Source organism: Salminus brasiliensis, chromosome 4 (genome assembly GCF_030463535.1).
Source record: "Salminus brasiliensis chromosome 4, fSalBra1.hap2, whole genome shotgun sequence".
Lineage (NCBI taxonomy): Eukaryota > Metazoa > Chordata > Actinopteri > Characiformes > Bryconidae > Salminus > Salminus brasiliensis.
In genome coordinates this window covers 10,388,030-10,415,348 of record NC_132881.1, presented here as the reverse complement: position 1 = coordinate 10,415,348, position 27,319 = coordinate 10,388,030, and the positions used below count along the sequence as shown (strand labels likewise).

The 27,319-nt window shown below is 38.2% G+C and overlaps 11 non-coding genes across 11 annotated transcripts; all 11 read left to right on the top strand.

Moving 5' to 3' along the window:
* Window positions 1-3,907: 3,907 nt before the first annotated feature.
* Window positions 3,908-3,997, top strand: trnar-ucu (transfer RNA arginine (anticodon UCU)). Its single transcript is given in 2 exon segments — window positions 3,908-3,944; window positions 3,962-3,997. It is a non-coding gene; the product is annotated as a tRNA-Arg (tRNA).
* An 833-nt stretch (window positions 3,998-4,830) lies between these two features.
* Window positions 4,831-4,920, top strand: trnar-ucu (transfer RNA arginine (anticodon UCU)). Its single transcript is given in 2 exon segments — window positions 4,831-4,867; window positions 4,885-4,920. It is a non-coding gene; the product is annotated as a tRNA-Arg (tRNA).
* Window positions 4,921-5,443: 523 nt separating this feature from the next.
* trnat-agu (transfer RNA threonine (anticodon AGU)) lies at window positions 5,444-5,517 on the top strand. Its single transcript has one exon. It is a non-coding gene; the product is annotated as a tRNA-Thr (tRNA).
* Window positions 5,518-10,058: 4,541 nt separating this feature from the next.
* Window positions 10,059-10,132, top strand: trnat-agu (transfer RNA threonine (anticodon AGU)). Its single transcript has one exon. It is a non-coding gene; the product is annotated as a tRNA-Thr (tRNA).
* Window positions 10,133-12,214: 2,082 nt separating this feature from the next.
* trnar-ucu (transfer RNA arginine (anticodon UCU)) lies at window positions 12,215-12,304 on the top strand. Its single transcript is given in 2 exon segments — window positions 12,215-12,251; window positions 12,269-12,304. It is a non-coding gene; the product is annotated as a tRNA-Arg (tRNA).
* A 1,446-nt stretch (window positions 12,305-13,750) lies between these two features.
* trnat-agu (transfer RNA threonine (anticodon AGU)) lies at window positions 13,751-13,824 on the top strand. The gene has a single exon. It is a non-coding gene; the product is annotated as a tRNA-Thr (tRNA).
* A 1,772-nt stretch (window positions 13,825-15,596) lies between these two features.
* On the top strand, window positions 15,597-15,670 carry trnat-agu (transfer RNA threonine (anticodon AGU)). The gene has a single exon. It is a non-coding gene; the product is annotated as a tRNA-Thr (tRNA).
* Window positions 15,671-16,520: 850 nt separating this feature from the next.
* Window positions 16,521-16,594, top strand: trnat-agu (transfer RNA threonine (anticodon AGU)). Its single transcript has one exon. It is a non-coding gene; the product is annotated as a tRNA-Thr (tRNA).
* A 5,464-nt stretch (window positions 16,595-22,058) lies between these two features.
* trnat-agu (transfer RNA threonine (anticodon AGU)) lies at window positions 22,059-22,132 on the top strand. Its single transcript has one exon. It is a non-coding gene; the product is annotated as a tRNA-Thr (tRNA).
* A 2,695-nt stretch (window positions 22,133-24,827) lies between these two features.
* Window positions 24,828-24,901, top strand: trnat-agu (transfer RNA threonine (anticodon AGU)). Its single transcript has one exon. It is a non-coding gene; the product is annotated as a tRNA-Thr (tRNA).
* Window positions 24,902-25,750: 849 nt separating this feature from the next.
* On the top strand, window positions 25,751-25,824 carry trnat-agu (transfer RNA threonine (anticodon AGU)). Its single transcript has one exon. It is a non-coding gene; the product is annotated as a tRNA-Thr (tRNA).
* The last annotated feature ends 1,495 nt before the right edge of the window (window positions 25,825-27,319 follow it).

Here is a 27,319-nt window from a genome sequence, read left to right as displayed (position 1 = left end):
TTTGAGTTGCTGAGAGTCAATTCAGGAGTGATACATTTGTCTTCTGTGTGTAAAGTTTATCCCAATGTCCATAAGAAGAGCAAGTTAGTTGTAAGGACTGCAAATAGAGAAACAAACAAACAGAAAACAAGACAAAAGTGAAGCTTTCTGCAAAAGCAGAACAGCACAAAACCTCATGAATAACACATACACAAACCTTGACTAAATATAGAAAGAATTAAATGACAGCAAACTTACAGTGAGTGTTAGAACCTGTAGTTCCACCAGTAAGGATCTTCATTACAGTGAGGCCTGAAGTGAGCCACATCTAAACCACCTTGCTGCTTCATAGTTCCCTCCCTTTTGGCTTGTAACCTGGCCTACTTCCAATATACTGTCACATAGTGGATGGAGTAGGAATTACCATGAAAAAAAAGCAGTCACAACACTGGAGTCACACGAGTGTCAGCTATGGCTTCAAGTAGGCCTAAGTTTTAGGATTTTTTTGTGCCAATATAGAAAATAGACAATAGGCAAGTGGCTTAAAGTTCCAACCACAACAGGCCCAATGAGACCTAAAGAACCAGCACAACAGGCCCAATGATAATGATAATTACAAATCAATACACATAACCAATCATCAAAATTATTGCATTTTCAACTAAAAAAAACATTCTGTTAATAGTCATATCTCATATGAAGACTTTTGTATCCTTTGAAAAGAACTAAATCTGGCATGTGTGACTGTGTCCTATAAATACTTATAAATAAATGAATACATTGTAAGGTGAATGCTGTGCCAAGGTCCTGCACAATTGTTTCTTATTTTAGTGACAAATAAATAGCAATTTAATACATTTATAACTATTTTACAAAGTTAGTGAGATAATGTTTACATCAATCCTGATGCTTTAAATCTCTCCCACATGGTGAGGTATACAGTTGATTTATTTAACAATGGTATCGGATCGGTACTGTGTATCGATCAATAAGTTTATGTATTGGTATCGATTATATATGGTGTGATCTGTAAATGTAACATATAGGAAACAGCATATGACAGCATTATTGTAAGGCATTTCTGGCAACTTCACTGGTTAATAGAATATGCCTACATTGATAAATCCCCTTAAGTTGCACCCTGATTGGTGAATGTTTAGCATGTCAAATGTATGCTTGAATGTGATTGGCTAATACCAACCACAATAATTGACATATCAAGTCCTCTGGTCAGACTATTATAGAACAGGCTAAAGATGCAGCATGTAAAATTGTAGGTTGACTGGATGAATGGTTTCTAAGAGTTATGTACTATTGGCCTCGCTTTCTTGTGACAAATGTCCACCAAACTTGACATACCCCCTCAAAATAATGTGCTGAACATTTTGTTAAAATGGGCTTGTTCAAAGTCAAAGTGTTCAAAAGGTACAAGTTATTCCTTATAATTATTATTAATTATAAATATTGAAGGTATTTTGCTACCAGATGTGTGAGGATTGGCAAAAAAATTCTTAAAGTAGAAAGGATCAAGAAATTACCCCCCCCCCCCCCCCCCCCAAAAAAAAAAAAAAGTGTGTGTAGGACACAGATGCTACAGACCAGATGCTATTGAATAAAAACGCTTAATGCTTTGTTGTAACGCCACCATCAGGCCAGTGAATGTCATTTTTCTTGAAGCTGCTGTAACTTTGTTGTGTCCATATGCAATGTGTTTAATGCATATATTAAACAAATTCGTTGTTACGGATTTAGGACACTGGGGGGCACTAGTGGACTGTTTGAGGTAAGAGAAAGAAAAGAGGAAAGGAGGGGAAGAATAAACAAAATAGTAAGCTCTCTGTTCCATAATCGTGTGTGGTTAATGTCTGACTCTGAACGACAAGTCAACACAACAAGCGCCTGTCTAGTAAACAGGAGATCCTGGCTTGGAATCCCAGCGGTGCCTTTTCCTTGGGTAATCTTTAATCAGTAACTGCTACAATGAGTAAATCAACCCTTTTTTTATTGGTGTCAGACTATGACTAACAGTATGCAGAGCTTTGGTGTGTGCTTTGACTTGCAGATAATCATCAGACCACTGGGATTTACATATGCATAGTAAATTTATTATTTGCCTCAAATATTAGCAGCACTACTGTTATTTTATAGGAAGGTTGGGTCCCACCAGAGTCGAGAGTGTTTCCTCTTCTTTATAGCTCTGTCTACTACCTTTTTGTACTTTTATTTGCAAGATTTTCTCTAGTCTTTTTACCTAATTAATAGCAATTTCAAACTTTCAGAAATATTCTGTTTGATATTGGGGTATTGGAACATATTTGTGCTGCAGAAGATTCTGCATGTATTTGTGAAAAGTGAGATGAAGCAGTTTGAAATGTAGGATTTTAGCCTTTTCTGAATCAGAATGATGTTTGCTGATCCATTAAAAGATGTTTAAACGGAACCTGAAGGGTAAACAAAAGATGCTAAGTTTTGTGTGTACATTCTGCGTGACAAGGTCTAGTACTCTGTACATGTATATGATAGGTTTAAGCAATTGAGACAAGCTTTCAGAGTTGATGTTATTTGTTTCTGGAAAATGCAGAGGTTCCTAATCAGGGAAGTTGTTTTTGCTGTCTGTGTGAAGTTTGTATGCAAGAGAATGTTTGTGAGTTTGCCTGAAGCTATATTGTGTTGATATAGAAAACCAGTCAGGTAGGGCGCCGTGGCTTAGTTGGTTGTACCGCCTGTCTAGTAAACAGGAGATCCTGGCTTGGAATCCCAGCGGTGCCTTTTCCTTGGGTAATCTTTAATCAGTAACTGCTACAATGAGTAAATCAACCCTTTTTTTATTGGCGTCAGACTATAACTAACAGTATGCAGAGCTTTGGTGTGTGCTTAGACTTGCAGATAATCATCAGACCACTGGGATTTACATATGCATAGTAAATTTATTATTTGCCTCAAATATTAGCAGCACTACTGTTATTTTATAGGAAGGTTGGCCAAGGAACCAGTTTCTTTACCTGGGCTCTGTGGCGCAATGGATAGCGCATTGGACTTCTAGATAAATAGCTGGAGCAATTCGAAGCTTGTGGGTTCGAGTCCCACCAGAGTCGAGAGTGTTTCCTCTTCTTTATAGCTCTGTCTACTACCTTTTTGTACTTTTATTTGCAAGATTTTCTCTAGTCTTTTTACCTAATTAATAGCAATTTCAAACTTTCAGAAATATTCTGTTTGATGTTGGGGTATTGGAACATATTTGTGCTGCAGAAGATTCTGCATGTATTTGTGAAAAGTGAGATGAAGCAGTTTGAAATGTAGGATTTTAGCCTTTTCTGAATCAGAATGATGTTTGCTGATCCATTAAAAGATGTTTAAACGGAACCTGAAGGGTAAACAAAAGATGCTAAGTTTTGTGTGTACATTCTGCGTGACAAGGTCTAGTACTCTGTACATGTATATGATAGGTTTAAGCAATTGAGACAAGCTTTCAGAGTTGATGTTATTTGTTTCTGGAAAATGCAGAGGTTCCTAATCAGGGAAGTTGTTTTTGCTGTCTGTGTGAAGTTTGTATGCAAGAGAATGTTTTTGAGTTTGCCTGAAGCTATATTGTGTTGATATAGAAAACCAGTCAGGTAGGGCGCCGTGGCTTAGTTGGTTGTACCGCCTGTCTAGTAAACAGGAGATCCTGGCTTGGAATCCCAGCGGTGCCTTTTCCTTGGGTAATCTTTAATCAGTAACTGCTACAATGAGTAAATCAACCCTTTTTTTATTGGCGTCAGACTATAACTAACAGTATGCAGAGCTTTGGTGTGTGCTTAGACTTGCAGATAATCATCAGACCACTGGGATTTACATATGCATAGTAAATTCATTATTTGCCTCAAATATTAGCAGCACTACTGTTATTTTATAGGAAGGTTGGCCAAGGAACCAGTTTCTTCACCTGGGCTCTGTGGCGCAATGGATAGCGCATTGGACTTCTAGATAAATAGCTGGAGCAATTCAAAGGTTGTGGGTTCGAGTCCCACCAGAGTCGAGAGTGTTTCCTCTTCTTTATAGCTCTGTCTACTACCTTTTTGTACTTTTATTTGCAAGATTTTCTCTAGTCTTTTTACCTAATTAATAGCAATTTCAAACTTTCAGAAATATTCTGTTTGATGTTGGGGTATTGGAACATATTTGTGCTGCAGAAGATTCTGCATGTATTTGTGAAAAGTGAGATGAAGCAGTTTGAAATGTAGGATTTTAGCCTTTTCTGAATCAGAATGATGTTTGCTGATCCATTAAAAGATGTTTAAACGGAACCTGAAGGGTAAACAAAAGATGCTAAGTTTTGTGTGTACATTCTGCGTGACAAGGTCTAGTACTCTGTACATGTATATGATAGGTTTAAGCAATTGAGACAAGCTTTCAGAGTTGATGTTATTTGTTTCTGGAAAATGCAGAGGTTCCTAATCAGGGAAGTTGTTTTTGCTGTCTGTGTGAAGTTTGTATGCAAGAGAATGTTTTTGAGTTTGCCTGAAGCTATATTGTGTTGATATAGAAAACCAGTCAGGTAGGGCGCCGTGGCTTAGTTGGTTGTACCGCCTGTCTAGTAAACAGGAGATCCTGGCTTGGAATCCCAGCGGTGCCTTTTCCTTGGGTAATCTTTAATCAGTAACTGCTACAATGAGTAAATCAACCCTTTTTTTATTGGCGTCAGACTATAACTAACAGTATGCAGAGCTTTGGTGTGTGCTTAGACTTGCAGATAATCATCAGACCACTGGGATTTACATATGCATAGTAAATTTATTATTTGCCTCAAATATTAGCAGCATTACTGTTATTTTATAGGAAGGTTGGCCAAGGAACCAGTTTCTTCACCTGGGCTCTGTGGCGCAATGGATAGCGCATTGGACTTCTAGATAAATAGCTGGAGCAATTCAAAGGTTGTGGGTTCGAGTCCCACCAGAGTCGAGAGTGTTTCCTCTTCTTTATAGCTCTGTCTACTACCTTTTTGTACTTTTATTTGCAAGATTTTCTCTAGTCTTTTTACCTAATTAATAGCAATTTCAAACTTTCAGAAATATTCTGTTTGATGTTGGGGTATTGGAACATATTTGTGCTGCAGAAGATTCTGCATGTATTTGTGAAAAGTGAGATGAAGCAGTTTGAAATGTAGGATTTTAGCCTTTTCTGAATCAGAATGATGTTTGCTGATCCATTAAAAGATGTTTAAACAGAACCTGAAGGGTAAACAAAAGATGCTAAGTTTTGTGTGTACATTCTGCGTGACAAGGTCTAGTACTCTGTACATGTATATGATAGGTTTAAGCAATTGAGACAAGCTTTCAGAGTTGATGTTATTTGTTTCTGGAAAATGCAGAGGTTCCTAATCAGGGAAGTTGTTTTTGCTGTCTGTGTGAAATTTGTATGCAAGAGAATGTTTTTGAGTTTGCCTGAAGCTATATTGTGTTGATATAGAAACCCAGTCGGGTAGGGCGCCGTGGCTTAGTTGGTTATAGCGCCTGTCTAGTAAACAGGAGATCCTGGGTTCGAATCCCAGCGGTGCCTTTTCCTTGGGTAATCTTTAATCAGTAACTGCTACAATGAGTAAATCAAACCTTTTTTTATTGGCGTCAGACTATGACTAACAGTATGCAGAGCTTTGGTGTGTGCTTAGACTTGCAGATAATCATCAGACCACTGGGATTTACATATGCATAGTAAATTCATTATTTGCCTCAAATATTAGCAGCACTACTGTTATTTTATAGGAAGGTTGGCCAAGGAACCAGTTTGTTCACCTAGGCTCTGTGTAGCAGTGGATAGCGCATTGGACTTCTAGATGAATAGCTGGAGCAGTTCAATGGTTGTGGGATCGAGTCCCACCAGAGTCAAGAGTGTTTCCTCTTCTTTATAGCTCTGCCTACTACCTTTTTGTACTTTTTTTTGCAAGATTTTCTCTAGTCTTTTTACCTAATTAATAGCAATTTCAAACTTTCAGAAATATTCTGTTTGATGTTGGGGTATTGGAACATATTTGTGCTGCAGAAGATTCTGCATGTATTTGTGAAAAGTGAGATGAAGCAATTTGAAATGTTGGATTTTAGCCTTTTCTGAATCAGAATGATGTTTGCTGATCCATTAAAAGATGTTTAAACAGAACCTGAAGGGTAAACAAAAGATGCTAAGTTTTGTGTGTACATTCTGCGTGACAAGGTCTAGTACTCTGTACATGTATATGATAGGTTTAAGCAATTGAGACAAGCTTTCAGAGTTGATGTTATTTGTTTCTGGAAAATGCAGAGGTTCCTAATCAGGGAAGTTGTTTTTGCTGTCTGTGTGAAGTTTGTATGCAAGAGAATGTTTTTGAGTTTGCCTGAAGCTATATTGTGTTGATATAGAAAACCAGTCGGGTAGGGCGCCGTGGCTTAGTTGGTTATAGCGCCTGTCTAGTAAACAGGAGATCCTGGGTTCGAATCCCAGCAGTGCCTTTTCCTTGGGTAATCTTTAATCAGTAACTGCTACAATGAGTAAATCAAACCTTTTTTTATTGGCGTCAGACTATGACTAACAGTATGCAGAGCTTTGGTGTGTGCTTAGACTTGCAGATAATCATCAGACCACTGGGATTTACATATGCGTAGTAAATTCATTATTTGCCTCAAATATTAGCAGCACTACTGTTATTTTATAGGAAGGTTGGCCAAGGAACCAGTTTCTTCACCTGGGCTCTGTGTAGCAGTGGATAGCGCATTGGCCTTTTAGATAAATAGCTGGAGCAATTCAAAGGTTGTGGGTTCGAGTCCCAGCAGAGTCGAGAGTGTTTCCTCTTCTTTATAGCTCTGTCTACTACCTTTTTGTACTTTTATTTGCAAGATTTTCTCTAGTCTTTTTACCTAATTAATAGCAATTTCAAACTTTCAGAAATATTCTGTTTGATGTTGGGGTATTGGAACATATTTGTGCTGCAGAAGATTCTGCATGTATTTGTGAAAAGTGAGATGAAGCAGTTTGAAATGTAGGATTTTAGCCTTTTCTGAATCAGAATGATGTTTACTGATCCATTAAAAGATGTTTAAACGGAACCTGAAGGGTAAACAAAAGATGCTAAGTTTTGTGTGTACATTCTGCGTGACAAGGTCTAGTACTCTGTACATGTATATGATAGGTTTAAGCAATTGAGACAAGCTTTCAGAGTTGATGTTATTTGTTTCTGGAAAATGCAGAGGTTCCTAATCAGGGAAGTTGTTTTTGCTGTCTGTGTGAAGTTTGTATGCAAGAGAATGTTTTTGAGTTTGCCTGAAGCTATATTGTGTTGATATAGAAAACCAGTCAGGTAGGGTGCCGTGGCTTAGTTGGTTATAGCGCCTGTCTAGTAAACAGGAGATCCTGGGTTCGCATCCCAGCTGTGTCTTTTCCCTGGGTAATCTTTAATCAGTAACTGCTACAATGAATAAATCAACCCTTTTTTTATTGGCGTCAGACTATGACTAACAGTATGTAGAGCTTTGGTGTGTGCTTAGACTTGCAGATAATCATCAGACCACTGGGATTTACATATGCATAGTAAATTCATTATTTGCCTCAAATATTAGCAGCACTACTGTTATTTTATAGGAAGGTTGGCCAAGGAACCAGTTTCTTCACCTGGGCTCTGTGTAGCAGTGGATAGCGCATTGGACTTCTAGATGAATAGCTGGAGCAGTTCAATGGTTGTGGGATCGAGTCCCACCAGAGTCAAGAGTGTTTCCTCTTCTTTATAGCTCTGCCTACTACCTTTTTGTACTTTTTTTTGCAAGATTTTCTCTAGTCTTTTTACCTAATTAATAGCAATTTCAAACTTTCAGAAATATTCTGTTTGATGTTGGGGTATTGGAACATATTTGTGCTGCAGAAGATTCTGCATGTATTTGTGAAAAGTGAGATGAAGCAATTTGAAATGTAGGATTTTAGCCTTTTCTGAATCAGAATGATGTTTGCTGATCCATTAAAAGATGTTTAAACAGAACCTGAAGGGTAAACAAAAGATGCTAAGTTTTGTGTGTACATTCTGCGTGACAAGGTCTAGTACTCTGTACATGTATATGATAGGTTTAAGCAATTGAGACAAGCTTTCAGAGTTGATGTTATTTGTTTCTGGAAAATGCAGAGGTTCCTAATCAGGGAAGTTGTTTTTGCTGTCTGTGTGAAGTTTGTATGCAAGAGAATGTTTTTGAGTTTGCCTGAAGCTATATTGTGTTGATATAGAAAACCAGTCATGTAGGGCGCCGTGGCTTAGTTGGTTGTAGCGCCTGTCTAGTAAACAGGAGATCCTGGGTTCGAATCCCAGCGGTGCCTTTTCCTTGGGTAATCTTTAATCAGTAACTGCTACAATGAGTAAATCAAACCTTTTTTTATTGGCGTCAGACTATGACTAACAGTATGCAGAGCTTTGGTGTGTGCTTAGACTTGCAGATAATCATCAGACCACTGGGATTTACATATGCGTAGTAAATTCATTATTTGCCTCAAATATTAGCAGCACTACTGTTATTTTATAGGAAGGTTGGCCAAGGAACCAGTTTCTTCACCTGGGCTCTGTGTAGCAGTGGATAGCGCATTGGCCTATTAGATAAATAGCTGGAGCAATTCAAAGGTTGTGGGTTCGAGTCCCAGCAGAGTCGAGAGTGTTTCCTCTTCTTTATAGCTCTGTCTACTACCTTTTTGTACTTTTATTTGCAAGATTTTCTCTAGTCTTTTTACCTAATTAATAGCAATTTCAAACTTTCAGAAATATTCTGTTTGATGTTGGGGTATTGGAACATATTTGTGCTGCAGAAGATTCTGCATGTATTTGTGAAAAGTGAGATGAAGCAGTTTGAAATGTAGGATTTTAGCCTTTTCTGAATCAGAATGATGTTTACTGATCCATTAAAAGATGTTTAAGCGGAACCTGAAGGGTAAACAAAAGATGCTAAGTTTTGTGTGTACATTCTGCGTGACAAGGTCTAGTACTCTGTACATGTATATGATAGGTTTAAGCAATTGAGACAAGCTTTCAGAGTTGATGTTATTTGTTTCTGGAAAATGCAGAGGTTCCTAATCAGGGAAGTTGTTTTTGCTGTCTGTGTGAAGTTTGTATGCAAGAGAATGTTTTTGAGTTTGCCTGAAGCTATATTGTGTTGATATAGAAAACCAGTCAGGTAGGGTGCCGTGGCTTAGTTGGTTATAGCGCCTGTCTAGTAAACAGGAAATCCTGGGTTCGCATCCCAGCTGTGCCTTTTCCTTGGGTAATCTTTAATCAGTAACTGCTACAATGAGTAAATCAACCCTTTTTTTATTGGCGTCAGACTATGACTAACAGTATGCAGAGCTTTGGTGTGTGCTTAGACTTGCAGATAATCATCAGACCACTGGGATTTACATATGCATAGTAAATTTATTATTTGCCTCAAATATTAGCAGCACTACTGTTATTTTATAGGAAGGTTGGCCAAGGAACCAGCTTCTTCGCCTGGGCTCTATGGCGCAATGGATAGCGCATTGGCCTTCTAGATAAATAGCTGGAGCAATTCAAAGGTTGTGGGTTTGAGTCCCACCAGAGTCGAGAGTGTTTCCTCTTCTTTATAGCTCTGTCTACTACCTTTTTGTACTTTTATTTGCAAGATTTTCTCTAGTCTTTTTACCTAATTAATAGCAATTTCAAACTTTCAGAAATATTCTGTTTGATGTTGGGGTATTGGAACATATTTGTGCTGCAGAAGATTCTGCATGTATTTGTGAAAAGTGAGATGAAGCAGTTTGAAATGTAGGATTTTAGCCTTTTCTGAATCAGAATAATGTTTGCTGATCCATTAAAAGATGTTTAAACGGAACCTGAAGGGTAAACAAAAGATGCTAAGTTTTGTGTGTACATTCTGTGTGACAAGGTCTAGTACTCTGTACATGTATATGATAGGTTTAAGCAATTGAGACAAGCTTTCAGAGTTGATGTTATTTGTTTCTGGAAAATGCAGAGGTTCCTAATCAGGGAAGTTGTTTTTGCTGTCTGTGTGAAATTTGTATGCAAGAGAATGTTTGTGAGTTTGCCTGAAGCTTTATTGTGTTGATATTAGAAACCAGTCAGGTAGGGCGCCGTGGCTTAGTTGGTTATAGCGCCTGTCTAGTAAACAGGAGATCCTGGGTTCGAATCCCAGCGGTGCCTTTTCCTTGGGTAATCTTTAATCAGTAACTGCTACAATGAGTGAATCAACCCTTTTTTTATTGGTGTCAGACTATGACTAACAGTATGTAGAGCTTTGGTGTGTGCTTAGACTTGCAGATAATCATCAGACCACTGGGATTTACATATGCATAGTAAATTCATTATTTGCCTCAAATATTAGCAGCACTACTGTTATTTTATAGGAAGGTTGGCCAAGGAATCAGTTTCTTCACCTGGGCTCTGTGTAGCAGTGGATAGCGCATTGGACTTCTAGATGAATAGCTGGAGCAGTTCAATGGTTGTAGGATCGAGTCCCACCAGAGTCAAGAGTGTTTCCTCTTCTTTATAGCTCTGCCTACTACCTTTTTGTACTTTTTTTTGCAAGATTTTCTCTAGTCTTTTTACCTAATTAATAGCAATTTCAAACTTTCAGAAATATTCTGTTTGATGTTGGGGTATTGGAACATATTTGTGCTGCAGAAGATTCTGCATGTATTTGTGAAAAGTGAGATGAAGCAATTTGAAATGTTGGATTTTAGCCTTTTCTGAATCAGAATGATGTTTGCTGATCCATTAAAAGATGTTTAAACAGAACCTGAAGGGTAAACAAAAGATGCTAAGTTTTGTGTGTACATTCTGCGTGACAAGGTCTAGTACTCTGTACATGTATATGATAGGTTTAAGCAATTGAGACAAGCTTTCAGAGTTGATGTTATTTGTTTCTGGAAAATGCAGAGGTTCCTAATCAGGGAAGTTGTTTTTGCTGTCTGTGTGAAGTTTGTATGCAAGAGAATGTTTTTGAGTTTGCCTGAAGCTATATTGTGTTGATATAGAAAACCAGTCAGGTAGGGCGCCGTGGCTTAGTTGGTTGTACCGCCTGTCTAGTAAACAGGAGATCCTGGCTTGGAATCCCAGCGGTGCCTTTTCCTTGGGTAATCTTTAATCAGTAACTGCTACAATGAGTAAATCAACCCTTTTTTTATTGGCGTCAGACTATAACTAACAGTATGCAGAGCTTTGGTGTGTGCTTAGACTTGCAGATAATCATCAGACCACTGGGATTTACATATGCATAGTAAATTTATTATTTGCCTCAAATATTAGCAGCACTACTGTTATTTTATAGGAAGGTTGGCCAAGGAACCAGTTTCTTCACCTGGGCTCTGTGGCGCAATGGATAGCGCATTGGACTTCTAGATAAATAGCTGGAGCATTTCAAAGCTTGTGGGTTCGAGTCCCACCAGAGTCGAGAGTATTTCCTCTTCTTTATAGCTCTGTCTACTACCTTTTTGTACTTTTATTTGCAAGATTTTCTCTAGTCTTTTTACCTAATTAATAGCAATTTCAAACTTTCAGAAATATTCTGTTTGATGTTGGGGTATTGGAACATATTTGTGCTGCAGAAGATTCTGCATGTATTTGTGAAAAGTGAGATGAAGCAGTTTGAAATGTAGGATTTTAGCCTTTTCTGAATCAGAATGATGTTTGCTGATCCATTAAAAGATGTTTAAACGGAACCTGAAGGGTAAACAAAAGATGCTAAGTTTTGTGTGTACATTCTGCGTGACAAGGTCTAGTACTCTGTACATGTATATGATAGGTTTAAGCAATTGAGACAAGCTTTCAGAGTTGATGTTATTTGTTTCTGGAAAATGCAGAGGTTCCTAATCAGGGAAGTTGTTTTTGCTGTCTGTGTGAAGTTTGTATGCAAGAGAATGTTTTTGAGTTTGCCTGAAGCTATATTGTGTTGATATAGAAAACCAGTCAGGTAGGGCGCCGTGGCTTAGTTGGTTGTACCGCCTGTCTAGTAAACAGGAGATCCTGGCTTGGAATCCCAGCGGTGCCTTTTCCTTGGGTAATCTTTAATCAGTAACTGCTACAATGAGTAAATCAACCCTTTTTTTATTGGCATCAGACTATAACTAACAGTATGCAGAGCTTTGGTGTGTGCTTAGACTTGCAGATAATCATCAGACCACTGGGATTTACATATGCATAGTAAATTTATTATTTGCCTCAAATATTAGCAGCACTACTGTTATTTTATAGGAAGGTTGGCCAAGGAACCAGTTTCTTCACCTGGGCTCTGTGGCGCAATGGATAGCGCATTGGACTTCTAGATAAATAGCTGGAGCAATTCAAAGGTTGTGGGTTCGAGTCCCACCAGAGTCGAGAGTGTTTCCTCTTCTTTATAGCTCTGTCTACTACCTTTTTGTACTTTTATTTGCAAGATTTTCTCTAGTCTTTTTACCTAATTAATAGCAATTTCAAACTTTCAGAAATATTCTGTTTGATGTTGGGGTATTGGAACATATTTGTGCTGCAGAAGATTCTGCATGTATTTGTGAAAAGTGAGATGAAGCAGTTTGAAATGTAGGATTTTAGCCTTTTCTGAATCAGAATGATGTTTGCTGATCCATTAAAAGATGTTTAAACAGAACCTGAAGGGTAAACAAAAGATGCTAAGTTTTGTGTGTACATTCTGCGTGACAAGGTCTAGTACTCTGTACATGTATATGATAGGTTTAAGCAATTGAGACAAGCTTTCAGAGTTGATGTTATTTGTTTCTGGAAAATGCAGAGGTTCCTAATCAGGGAAGTTGTTTTTGCTGTCTGTGTGAAGTTTGTATGCAAGAGAATGTTTTTGAGTTTGCCTGAAGCTATATTGTGTTGATATAGAAAACCAGTCTGGTTGGGCGCCGTGGCTTAGTTGGTTATAGCGCCTGTCTAGTAAACAGGAGATCCTGGGTTCGAATCCCAGCGGTACCTTTTCCTTGGGTAATCTTTAATCAGTAACTGCTACAATGAGTAAATCAAACCTTTTTTTATTGGCGTCAGACTATGACTAACAGTATGCAGAGCTTTGGTGTGTGCTTAGACTTGCAGATAATCATCAGACCACTGGGATTTACATATGCGTAGTAAATTCATTATTTGCCTCAAATATTAGCAGCACTACTGTTATTTTATAGGAAGGTTGGCCAAGGAACCAGTTTCTTCACCTGGGCTCTGTGTAGCAGTGGATAGCGCATTGGACTTCTAGATGAATAGCTGGAGCAGTTCAATGGTTGTGGGATCGAGTCCCACCAGAGTCAAGAGTGTTTCCTCTTCTTTATAGCTCTGCCTACTACCTTTTTGTACTTTTTTTTGCAAGATTTTCTCTAGTCTTTTTACCTAATTAATAGCAATTTCAAACTTTCAGAAATATTCTGTTTGATGTTGGGGTATTGGAACATATTTGTGCTGCAGAAGATTCTGCATGTATTTGTGAAAAGTGAGATGAAGCAATTTGAAATGTTGGATTTTAGCCTTTTCTGAATCAGAATGATGTTTGCTGATCCATTAAAAGATGTTTAAACAGAACCTGAAGGGTAAACAAAAGATGCTAAGTTTTGTGTGTACATTCTGCGTGACAAGGTCTAGTACTCTGTACATGTATATGATAGGTTTAAGCAATTGAGACAAGCTTTCAGAGTTGATGTTATTTGTTTCTGGAAAATGCAGAGGTTCCTAATCAGGGAAGTTGTTTTTGCTGTCTGTGTGAAGTTTGTATGCAAGAGAATGTTTTTGAGTTTGCCTGAAGCTATATTGTGTTGATATAGAAAACCAGTCGGGTAGGGCGCCGTGGCTTAGTTGGTTATAGCGCCTGTCTAGTAAACAGGAGATCCTGGGTTCGAATCCCACCGGTGCCTTTTCCTTGGGTAATCTTTAATCAGTAACTGCTACAATGAGTAAATCAAACCTTTTTTTATTGGCGTCAGACTATGACTAACAGTATGCAGAGCTTTGGTGTGTGCTTAGACTTGCAGATAATCATCAGACCACTGGGATTTACATATGCGTAGTAAATTCATTATTTGCCTCAAATATTAGCAGCACTACTGTTATTTTATAGGAAGGTTGGCCAAGGAACCAGTTTCTTCACCTGGGCTCTGTGTAGCAGTGGATAGCGCATTGGCCTTTTAGATAAATAGCTGGAGCAATTCAAAGGTTGTGGGTTCGAGTCCCAGCAGAGTCGAGAGTGTTTCCTCTTCTTTATAGCTCTGTCTACTACCTTTTTGTACTTTTATTTGCAAGATTTTCTCTAGTCTTTTTACCTAATTAATAGCAATTTCAAACTTTCAGAAATATTCTGTTTGATGTTGGGGTATTGGAACATATTTGTGCTGCAGAAGATTCTGCATGTATTTGTGAAAAGTGAGATGAAGCAGTTTGAAATGTAGGATTTTAGCCTTTTCTGAATCAGAATGATGTTTACTGATCCATTAAAAGATGTTTAAACGGAACCTGAAGGGTAAACAAAAGATGCTAAGTTTTGTGTGTACATTCTGCGTGACAAGGTCTAGTACTCTGTACATGTATATGATAGGTTTAAGCAATTGAGACAAGCTTTCAGAGTTGATGTTATTTGTTTCTGGAAAATGCAGAGGTTCCTAATCAGGGAAGTTGTTTTTGCTGTCTGTGTGAAGTTTGTATGCAAGAGAATGTTTTTGAGTTTGCCTGAAGCTATATTGTGTTGATATAGAAAACCAGTCAGGTAGGGTGCCGTGGCTTAGTTGGTTATAGCGCCTGTCTAGTAAACAGGAGATCCTGAGTTCGCATCCCAGCTGTGCCTTTTCCTTGGGTAATCTTTAATCAGTAACTGCTACAATGAGTAAATCAACCCTTTTTTTATTGGCGTCAGACTATGACTAACAGTATGCAGAGCTTTGGTGTGTGCTTAGACTTGCAGATAATCATCAGACCACTGGGATTTACATATGCATAGTAAATTTATTATTTGCCTCAAATATTAGCAGCACTACTGTTATTTTATAGGAAGGTTGGCCAAGGAACCAGTTTCTTCGCCTGGGCTCTATGGCGCAATGGATAGCGCATTGGCCTTCTAGATAAATAGCTGGAGCAATTCAAAGGTTGTGGGTTCGAGTCCCACCAGAGTCGAGAGTGTTTCCTCTTCTTTATAGCTCTGTCTACTACCTTTTTGTACTTTTATTTGCAAGATTTTCTCTAGTCTTTTTACCTAATTAATAGCAATTTCAAACTTTCAGAAATATTCTGTTTGATGTTGGGGTATTGGAACATATTTGTGCTGCAGAAGATTCTGCATGTATTTGTGAAAAGTGAGATGAAGCAGTTTGAAATGTAGGATTTTAGCCTTTTCTGAATCAGAATAATGTTTGCTGATCCATTAAAAGATGTTTAAACGGAACCTGAAGGGTAAACAAAAGATGCTAAGTTTTGTGTGTACATTCTGTGTAACAAGGTCTAGTACTCTGTACATGTATATGATAGGTTTAAGCAATTGAGACAAGCTTTCAGAGTTGATGTTATTTGTTTCTGGAAAATGCAGAGGTTCCTAATCAGGGAAGTTGTTTTTGCTGTCTGTGTGAAATTTGTATGCAAGAGAATGTTTGTGAGTTTGCCTGAAGCTTTATTGTGTTGATATTAGAAACCAGTCAGGTAGGGCGCCGTGGCTTAGTTGGTTATAGCGCCTGTCTAGTAAACAGGAGATCCTGGGTTCGAATCCCAGCGGTGCCTTTTCCTTGGGTAATCTTTAATCAGTAACTGCTACAATGAGTGAATCAACCCTTTTTTTATTGGCGTCAGACTATGACTAACAGTATGTAGAGCTTTGGTGTGTGCTTAGACTTGCAGATAATCATCAGACCACTGGGATTTACATATGCATAGTAAATTCATTATTTGCCTCAAATATTAGCAGCACTACTGTTATTTTATAGGAAGGTTGGCCAAGGAACCAGTTTCTTCACCTGGGCTCTGTGTAGCAGTGGATAGCGCATTGGACTTCTAGATGAATAGCTGGAGCAGTTCAATGGTTGTGGGATCGAGTCCCACCAGAGTCAAGAGTGTTTCCTCTTCTTTATAGCTCTGCCTACTACCTTTTTGTACTTTTTTTTTGCAAGATTTTCTCTAGTCTTTTTACCTAATTAATAGCAATTTCAAACTTTCAGAAATATTCTGTTTGATGTTGGGGTATTGGAACATATTTGTGCTGCAGAAGATTCTGCATGTATTTGTGAAAATTGAGATGAAGCAATTTGAAATGTAGGATTTTAGCCTTTTCTGAATCAGAATGATGTTTGCTGATCCATTAAAAGATGTTTAAACAGAACCTGAAGGGTAAACAAAAGATGCTAAGTTTTGTGTGTACATTCTGCGTGACAAGGTCTAGTACTCTGAACATGTATATGATAGGTTTAAGCAATTGAGACAAGCTTTCAGAGTTGATGTTATTTGTTTCTGGAAAATGCAGAGGTTCCTAATCAGGGAAGTTGTTTTTGCTGTCTGTGTGAAGTTTGTATGCAAGAGAATGTTTTTGAGTTTGCCTGAAGCTATATTGTGTTGATATAGAAAACCAGTCATGTAGGGCGCCGTGGCTTAGTTGGTTATAGCGCCTGTCTAGTAAACAGGAGATCCTGGGTTCGAATCCCACCGGTGCCTTTTCCTTGGGTAATCTTTAATCAGTAACTGCTACAATGAGTAAATCAAACCTTTTTTTATTGGTGTCAGACTATGACTAACAGTATGCAGAGCTTTGGTGTGTGCTTAGACTTGCAGATAATCATCAGACCACTGGGATTTACATATGCGTAGTAAATTCATTATTTGCCTCAAATATTAGCAGCACGACTGTTATTTTATAGGAAGGTTGGCCAAGGAACCAGTTTCTTCACCTGGGCTCTGTGTAGCAGTGGATAGCGCATTGGCCTTTTAGATAAATAGCTGGAGCAATTCAAAGGTTGTGGGTTCGAGTCCCAGCAGAGTCGAGAGTGTTTCCTCTTCTTTATAGCTCTGTCTACTACCTTTTTGTACTTTTATTTGCAAGATTTTCTCTAGTCTTTTTACCTAATTAATAGCAATTTCAAACTTTCAGAAATATTCTGTTTGATGTTGGGGTATTGGAACATATTTGTGCTGCAGAAGATTCTGCATGTATTTGTGAAAAGTGAGATGAAGCAGTTTGAAATGTAGGATTTTAGCCTTTTCTGAATCAGAATAATGTTTGCTGATCCATTAAAAGATGTTTAAACGGAACCTGAAGGGTAAACAAAAGATGCTAAGTTTTGTGTGTACATTCTGTGTGACAAGGTCTAGTACTCTGTACATGTATATGATAGGTTTAAGCAATTGAGACAAGCTTTCAGAGTTGATGTTATTTGTTTCTGGAAAATGCAGAGGTTCCTAATCAGGGAAGTTGTTTTTGGTGTCTGTGTGAAATTTGTATGCAAGAGAATGTTTGTGAGTTTGCCTGAAGCTTTATTGTGTTGATATTAGAAACCAGTCAGGTAGGGCGCCGTGGCTTAGTTGGTTGTACCGCCTGTCTAGTAAACAGGAGATCCTGGGTTCGAATCCCAGCGGTGCCTTTTCCTTGGGTAATCTTTAATCAGTAACTGCTACAATGAGTGAATCAACCCTTTTTTTATTGGCGTCAGACTATGACTAACAGTATGTAGAGCTTTGGTGTGTGCTTAGACTTGCAGATAATCATCAGACCACTGGGATTTACATATGCATAGTAAATTTATTATTTGCCTCAAATATTAGCAGCACTACTGTTATTTTATAGGAAGGTTGGCCAAGGAACCAGTTTCTTTACCTGGGCTCTGTGGCGCAATGGATAGCGCATTGGACTTCTAGATAAATAGCTGGAGCATTTCAAAGCTTGTGGGTTCGAGTCCCACCAGAGTCGAGAGTGTTTCCTCTTCTTTATAGCTCTGTCTACTACCTTTTTGTACTTTTATTTGCAAGATTTTCTCTAGTCTTTTTACCTAATTAATAGCAATTTCAAACTTTCAGAAATATTCTGTTTGATGTTGGGGTATTGGAACATATTTGTGCTGCAGAAGATTCTGCATGTATTTGTGAAAAGTGAGATGAAGCAGTTTGAAATGTAGGATTTTAGCCTTTTCTGAATCAGAATGATGTTTGCTGATCCATTAAAAGATGTTTAAACGGAACCTGAAGGGTAAACAAAAGATGCTAAGTTTTGTGTGTACATTCTGCGTGACAAGGTCTAGTACTCTGTACATGTATATGATAGGTTTAAGCAATTGAGACAAGCTTTCAGAGTTGATGTGATTTGTTTCTGGAAAATGCAGAGGTTCCTAATCAGGGAAGTTGTTTTTGCTGTCTGTGTGAAGTTTGTATGCAAGAGAATGTTTTTGAGTTTGCCTGAAGCTATATTGTGTTGATATAGAAAACCAGTCATGTAGGGCGCCGTGGCTTAGTTGGTTGTACCGCCTGTCTAGTAAACAGGAGATCCTGGGTTCGAATCCCAGCGGTGCCTTTTCCTTGGGTAATCTTTAATCAGTAACTGCTACAATGAGTAAATCAAACCTTTTTTTATTGGCGTCAGACTATGACTAACAGTATGCAGAGCTTTGGTGTGTGCTTAGACTTGCAGATAATCATCAGACCACTGGGATTTACATATGCGTAGTAAATTCATTATTTGCCTCAAATATTAGCAGCACTACTGTTATTTTATAGGAAGGTTGGCCAAGGAACCAGTTTCTTCACCTGGGCTCTGTGTAGCAGTGGATAGCGCATTGGCCTTTTAGATAAATAGCTGGAGCAATTCAAAGGTTGTGGGTTCGAGTCCCAGCAGAGTCGAGAGTGTTTCCTCTTCTTTATAGCTCTGTCTACTACCTTTTTGTACTTTTATTTGCAAGATTTTCTCTAGTCTTTTTACCTAATTAATAGCAATTTCAAACTTTCAGAAATATTCTGTTTGATGTTGGGGTATTGGAACATATTTGTGCTGCAGAAGATTCTGCATGTATTTGTGAAAAGTGAGATGAAGCAGTTTGAAATGTAGGATTTTAGCCTTTTCTGAATCAGAATGATGTTTACTGATCCATTAAAAGATGTTTAAACGGAACCTGAAGGGTAAACAAAAGATGCTAAGTTTTGTGTGTACATTCTGCGTGACAAGGTCTAGTACTCTGTACATGTATATGATAGGTTTAAGCAATTGAGACAAGCTTTCAGAGTTGATGTTATTTGTTTCTGGAAAATGCAGAGGTTCCTAATCAGGGAAGTTGTTTTTGCTGTCTGTGTGAAGTTTGTATGCAAGAGAATGTTTTTGAGTTTGCCTGAAGCTATATTGTGTTGATATAGAAAACCAGTCAGGTAGGGTGCCGTGGCTTAGTTGGTTATAGCGCCTGTCTAGTAAACAGGAGATCCTGGGTTCGCATCCCAGCTGTGCCTTTTCCTTGGGTAATCTTTAATCAGTAACTGCTACAATGAGTAAATCAACCCTTTTTTTATTGGCGTCAGACTATGACTAACAGTATGCAGAGCTTTGGTGTGTGCTTAGACTTGCAGATAATCATCAGACCACTGGGATTTACATATGCATAGTAAATTTATTATTTGCCTCAAATATTAGCAGCACTACTGTTATTTTATAGGAAGGTTGGCCAAGGAACCAGCTTCTTCGCCTGGGCTCTATGGCGCAATGGATAGCGCATTGGCCTTCTAGATAAATAGCTGGAGCAATTCAAAGGTTGTGGGTTTGAGTCCCACCAGAGTCGAGAGTGTTTCCTCTTCTTTATAGCTCTGTCTACTACCTTTTTGTACTTTTATTTGCAAGATTTTCTCTAGTCTTTTTACCTAATTAATAGCAATTTCAAACTTTCAGAAATATTCTGTTTGATGTTGGGGTATTGGAACATATTTGTGCTGCAGAAGATTCTGCATGTATTTGTGAAAAGTGAGATGAAGCAGTTTGAAATGTAGGATTTTAGCCTTTTCTGAATCAGAATAATGTTTGCTGATCCATTAAAAGATGTTTAAACGGAACCTGAAGGGTAAACAAAAGATGCTAAGTTTTGTGTGTACATTCTGTGTGACAAGGTCTAGTACTCTGTACATGTATATGATAGGTTTAAGCAATTGAGACAAGCTTTCAGAGTTGATGTTATTTGTTTCTGGAAAATGCAGAGGTTCCTAATCAGGGAAGTTGTTTTTGCTGTCTGTGTGAAGTTTGTATGCAAGAGAATGTTTTTGAGTTTGCCTGAAGCTATATTGTGTTGATATAGAAAACCAGTCATGTAGGGCGCCGTGGCTTAGTTGGTTGTACCGCCTGTCTAGTAAACAGGAGATCCTGGGTTCGAATCCCAGCGGTGCCTTTTCCTTGGGTAATCTTTAATCAGTAACTGCTACAATGAGTAAATCAAACCTTTTTTTATTGGCGTCAGACTATGACTAACAGTATGCAGAGCTTTGGTGTGTGCTTAGACTTGCAGATAATCATCAGACCACTGGGATTTACATATGCGTAGTAAATTCATTATTTGCCTCAAATATTAGCAGCACTACTGTTATTTTATAGGAAGGTTGGCCAAGGAACCAGTTTCTTCACCTGGGCTCTGTGTAGCAGTGGATAGCGCATTGGCCTTTTAGATAAGTAGCTGGAGCAATTCAAAGGTTGTGGGTTCGAGTCCCAGCAGAGTCGAGAGTGTTTCCTCTTCTTTATAGCTCTGTCTACTACCTTTTTGTACTTTTATTTGCAAGATTTTCTCTAGTCTTTTTACCTAATTAATAGCAATTTCAAACTTTCAGAAATATTCTGTTTGATGTTGGGGTATTGGAACATATTTGTGCTGCAGAAGATTCTGCATGTATTTGTGAAAAGTGAGATGAAGCAGTTTGAAATGTAGGATTTTAGCCTTTTCTGAATCAGAATGATGTTTACTGATCCATTAAAAGATGTTTAAACGGAACCTGAAGGGTAAACAAAAGATGCTAAGTTTTGTGTGTACATTCTGCGTGACAAGGTCTAGTACTCTGTACATGTATATGATAGGTTTAAGCAATTGAGACAAGCTTTCAGAGTTGATGTTATTTGTTTCTGGAAAATGCAGAGGTTCCTAATCAGGGAAGTTGTTTTTGCTGTCTGTGTGAAGTTTGTATGCAAGAGAATGTTTTTGAGTTTGCCTGAAGCTATATTGTGTTGATATAGAAAACCAGTCAGGTAGGGTGCCGTGGCTTAGTTGGTTATAGCGCCTGTCTAGTAAACAGGAGATCCTGGGTTCGCATCCCAGCTGTGCCTTTTCCTTGGGTAATCTTTAATCAGTAACTGCTACAATGAGTAAATCAACCCTTTTTTTATTGGCGTCAGACTATGACTAACAGTATGCAGAGCTTTGGTGTGTGCTTAGACTTGCAGATAATCATCAGACCACTGGGATTTACATATGCATAGTAAATTTATTATTTGCCTCAAATATTAGCAGCACTACTGTTATTTTATAGGAAGGTTGGCCAAGGAACCAGCTTCTTCGCCTGGGCTCTATGGCGCAATGGATAGCGCATTGGCCTTCTAGATAAATAGCTGGAGCAATTCAAAGGTTGTGGGTTTGAGTCCCACCAGAGTCGAGAGTGTTTCCTCTTCTTTATAGCTCTGTCTACTACCTTTTTGTACTTTTATTTGCAAGATTTTCTCTAGTCTTTTTACCTAATTAATAGCAATTTCAAACTTTCAGAAATATTCTGTTTGATGTTGGGGTATTGGAACATATTTGTGCTGCAGAAGATTCTGCATGTATTTGTGAAAAGTGAGATGAAGCAGTTTGAAATGTAGGATTTTAGCCTTTTCTGAATCAGAATAATGTTTGCTGATCCATTAAAAGATGTTTAAACGGAACCTGAAGGGTAAACAAAAGATGCTAAGTTTTGTGTGTACATTCTGTGTGACAAGGTCTAGTACTCTGTACATGTATATGATAGGTTTAAGCAATTGAGACAAGCTTTCAGAGTTGATGTTATTTGTTTCTGGAAAATGCAGAGGTTCCTAATCAGGGAAGTTGTTTTTGCTGTCTGTGTGAAATTTGTATGCAAGAGAATGTTTGTGAGTTTGCCTGAAGCTTTATTGTGTTGATATTAGAAACCAGTCAGGTAGGGCGCCGTGGCTTAGTTGGTTATAGCGCCTGTCTAGTAAACAGGAGATCCTGGGTTCGAATCCCAGCGGTGCCTTTTCCTTGGGTAATCTTTAATCAGTAACTGCTACAATGAGTGAATCAACCCTTTTTTTATTGGCGTCAGACTATGACTAACAGTATGTAGAGCTTTGGTGTGTGCTTAGACTTGCAGATAATCATCAGACCACTGGGATTTACATATGCATAGTAAATTCATTATTTGCCTCAAATATTAGCAGCACTACTGTTATTTTATAGGAAGGTTGGCCAAGGAATCAGTTTCTTCACCTGGGCTCTGTGTAGCAGTGGATAGCGCATTGGACTTCTAGATGAATAGCTGGAGCAGTTCAATGGTTGTGGGATCGAGTCCCACCAGAGTCAAGAGTGTTTCCTCTTCTTTATAGCTCTGCCTACTACCTTTTTGTACTTTTTTTTGCAAGATTTTCTCTAGTCTTTTTACCTAATTAATAGCAATTTCAAACTTTCAGAAATATTCTGTTTGATGTTGGGGTATTGGAACATATTTGTGCTGCAGAAGATTCTGCATGTATTTGTGAAAAGTGAGATGAAGCAATTTGAAATGTTGGATTTTAGCCTTTTCTGAATCAGAATGATGTTTGCTGATCCATTAAAAGATGTTTAAACAGAACCTGAAGGGTAAACAAAAGATGCTAAGTTTTGTGTGTACATTCTGCGTGACAAGGTCTAGTACTCTGTACATGTATATGATAGGTTTAAGCAATTGAGACAAGCTTTCAGAGTTGATGTTATTTGTTTCTGGAAAATGCAGAGGTTCCTAATCAGGGAAGTTGTTTTTGCTGTCTGTGTGAAGTTTGTATGCAAGAGAATGTTTTTGAGTTTGCCTGAAGCTATATTGTGTTGATATAGAAAACCAGTCAGGTAGGGCGCCGTGGCTTAGTTGGTTGTACCGCCTGTCTAGTAAACAGGAGATCCTGGCTTGGAATCCCAGCGGTGCCTTTTCCTTGGGTAATCTTTAATCAGTAACTGCTACAATGAGTAAATCAACCCTTTTTTTATTGGCGTCAGACTATAACTAACAGTATGCAGAGCTTTGGTGTGTGCTTAGACTTGCAGATAATCATCAGACCACTGGGATTTACATATGCATAGTAAATTTATTATTTGCCTCAAATATTAGCAGCACTACTGTTATTTTATAGGAAGGTTGGCCAAGGAACCAGTTTCTTCACCTGGGCTCTGTGGCGCAATGGATAGCGCATTGGACTTCTAGATAAATAGCTGGAGCAATTCAAAGCTTGTGGGTTCGAGTCCCACCAGAGTCGAGAGTGTTTCCTCTTCTTTATAGCTCTGTCTACTACCTTTTTGTACTTTTATTTGCAAGATTTTCTCTAGTCTTTTTACCTAATTAATAGCAATTTCAAACTTTCAGAAATATTCTGTTTGATGTTGGGGTATTGGAACATATTTGTGCTGCAGAAGATTCTGCATGTATTTGTGAAAAGTGAGATGAAGCAGTTTGAAATGTAGGATTTTAGCCTTTTCTGAATCAGAATGATGTTTGCTGATCCATTAAAAGATGTTTAAACGGAACCTGAAGGGTAAACAAAAGATGCTAAGTTTTGTGTGTACATTCTGCGTGACAAGGTCTAGTACTCTGTACATGTATATGATAGGTTTAAGCAATTGAGACAAGCTTTCAGAGTTGATGTTATTTGTTTCTGGAAAATGCAGAGGTTCCTAATCAGGGAAGTTGTTTTTGCTGTCTGTGTGAAGTTTGTATGCAAGAGAATGTTTTTGAGTTTGCCTGAAGCTATATTGTGTTGATATAGAAAACCAGTCTGGTTGGGCGCCGTGGCTTAGTTGGTTATAGCGCCTGTCTAGTAAACAGGAGATCCTGGGTTCGAATCCCAGCGGTACCTTTTCCTTGGGTAATCTTTAATCAGTAACTGCTACAATGAGTAAATCAAACCTTTTTTTATTGGCGTCAGACTATGACTAACAGTATGCAGAGCTTTGGTGTGTGCTTAGACTTGCAGATAATCATCAGACCACTGGGATTTACATATGCGTAGTAAATTCATTATTTGCCTCAAATATTAGCAGCACTACTGTTATTTTATAGGAAGGTTGGCCAAGGAACCAGTTTCTTCACCTGGGCTCTGTGTAGCAGTGGATAGCGCATTGGACTTCTAGATGAATAGCTGGAGCAGTTCAATGGTTGTGGGATCGAGTCCCACCAGAGTCAAGAGTGTTTCCTCTTCTTTATAGCTCTGCCTACTACCTTTTTGTACTTTTTTTTGCAAGATTTTCTCTAGTCTTTTTACCTAATTAATAGCAATTTCAAACTTTCAGAAATATTCTGTTTGATGTTGGGGTATTGGAACATATTTGTGCTGCAGAAGATTCTGCATGTATTTGTGAAAATTGAGATGAAGCAATTTGAAATGTAGGATTTTAGCCTTTTCTGAATCAGAATGATGTTTGCTGATCCATTAAAAGATGTTTAAACAGAACCTGAAGGGTAAACAAAAGATGCTAAGTTTTGTGTGTACATTCTGCGTGACAAGGTCTAGTACTCTGAACATGTATATGATAGGTTTAAGCAATTGAGACAAGCTTTCAGAGTTGATGTTATTTGTTTCTGGAAAATGCAGAGGTTCCTAATCAGGGAAGTTGTTTTTGCTGTCTGTGTGAAGTTTGTATGCAAGAGAATGTTTTTGAATTTGCCTGAAGCTATATTGTGTTGATATAGAAAACCAGTCATGTAGGGCGCCGTGGCTTAGTTGGTTATAGCGCCTGTCTAGTAAACAGGAGATCCTGGGTTCGAATCCCACCGGTGCCTTTTCCTTGGGTAATCTTTAATCAGTAACTGCTACAATGAGTAAATCAAACCTTTTTTTATTGGTGTCAGACTATGACTAACAGTATGCAGAGCTTTGGTGTGTGCTTAGACTTGCAGATAATCATCAGACCACTGGGATTTACATATGCGTAGTAAATTCATTATTTGCCTCAAATATTAGCAGCACTACTGTTATTTTATAGGAAGGTTGGCCAAGGAACCAGTTTCTTCACCTGGGCTCTGTGTAGCAGTGGATAGCGCATTGGCCTTTTAGATAAATAGCTGGAGCAATTCAAAGGTTGTGGGTTCGAGTCCCAGCAGAGTCGAGAGTGTTTCCTCTTCTTTATAGCTCTGTCTACTACCTTTTTGTACTTTTATTTGCAAGATTTTCTCTAGTCTTTTTACCTAATTAATAGCAATTTCAAACTTTCAGAAATATTCTGTTTGATGTTGGGGTATTGGAACATATTTGTGCTGCAGAAGATTCTGCATGTATTTGTGAAAAGTGAGATGAAGCAGTTTGAAATGTAGGATTTTAGCCTTTTCTGAATCAGAATAATGTTTGCTGATCCATTAAAAGATGTTTAAACGGAACCTGAAGGGTAAACAAAAGATGCTAAGTTTTGTGTGTACATTCTGTGTGACAAGGTCTAGTACTCTGTACATGTATATGATAGGTTTAAGCAATTGAGACAAGCTTTCAGAGTTGATGTTATTTGTTTCTGGAAAATGCAGAGGTTCCTAATCAGGGAAGTTGTTTTTGCTGTCTGTGTGAAATTTGTATGCAAGAGAATGTTTGTGAGTTTGCCTGAAGCTTTATTGTGTTGATATTAGAAACCAGTCGGGTAGGGCGCCGTGGCTTAGTTGGTTATAGCGCCTGTCTAGTAAACAGGAGATCCTGGGTTCGAATCCCAGCGGTGCCTTTTCCTTGGGTAATCTTTAATCAGTAACTGCTACAATGAGTGAATCAACCCTTTTTTTATTGGCGTCAGACTATGACTAACAGTATGTAGAGCTTTGGTGTGTGCTTAGACTTGCAGATAATCATCAGACCACTGGGATTTACATATGCATAGTAAATTTATTATTTGCCTCAAATATTAGCAGCACTACTGTTATTTTATAGGAAGGTTGGCCAAGGAACCAGTTTCTTTACCTGGGCTCTGTGGCGCAATGGATAGCGCATTGGACTTCTAGATAAATAGCTGGAGCATTTCAAAGCTTGTGGGTTCGAGTCCCACCAGAGTCGAGAGTGTTTCCTCTTCTTTATAGCTCTGTCTACTACCTTTTTGTACTTTTATTTGCAAGATTTTCTCTAGTCTTTTTACCTAATTAATAGCAATTTCAAACTTTCAGAAATATTCTGTTTGATGTTGGGGTATTGGAACATATTTGTGCTGCAGAAGATTCTGCATGTATTTGTGAAAAGTGAGATGAAGCAGTTTGAAATGTAGGATTTTAGCCTTTTCTGAATCAGAATGATGTTTGCTGATCCATTAAAAGATGTTTAAACGGAACCTGAAGGGTAAACAAAAGATGCTAAGTTTTGTGTGTACATTCTGCGTGACAAGGTCTAGTACTCTGTACATGTATATGATAGGTTTAAGCAATTGAGACAAGCTTTCAGAGTTGATGTTATTTGTTTCTGGAAAATGCAGAGGTTCCTAATCAGGGAAGTTGTTTTTGCTGTCTGTGTGAAGTTTGTATGCAAGAGAATGTTTTTGAGTTTGCCTGAAGCTATATTGTGTTGATATAGAAAACCAGTCATGTAGGGCGCCGTGGCTTAGTTGGTTGTACCGCCTGTCTAGTAAACAGGAGATCCTGGGTTCGAATCCCAGCGGTGCCTTTTCCTTGGGTAATCTTTAATCAGTAACTGCTACAATGAGTAAATCAAACCTTTTTTTATTGGCGTCAGACTATGACTAACAGTATGCAGAGCTTTGGTGTGTGCTTAGACTTGCAGATAATCATCAGACCACTGGGATTTACATATGCGTAGTAAATTCATTATTTGCCTCAAATATTAGCAGCACTACTGTTATTTTATAGGAAGGTTGGCCAAGGAACCAGTTTCTTCACCTGGGCTCTGTGTAGCAGTGGATAGCGCATTGGCCTTTTAGATAAATAGCTGGAGCAATTCAAAGGTTGTGGGTTCGAGTCCCAGCAGAGTCGAGAGTGTTTCCTCTTCTTTATAGCTCTGTCTACTACCTTTTTGTACTTTTATTTGCAAGATTTTCTCTAGTCTTTTTACCTAATTAATAGCAATTTCAAACTTTCAGAAATATTCTGTTTGATGTTGGGGTATTGGAACATATTTGTGCTGCAGAAGATTCTGCATGTATTTGTGAAAAGTGAGATGAAGCAGTTTGAAATGTAGGATTTTAGCCTTTTCTGAATCAGAATGATGTTTACTGATCC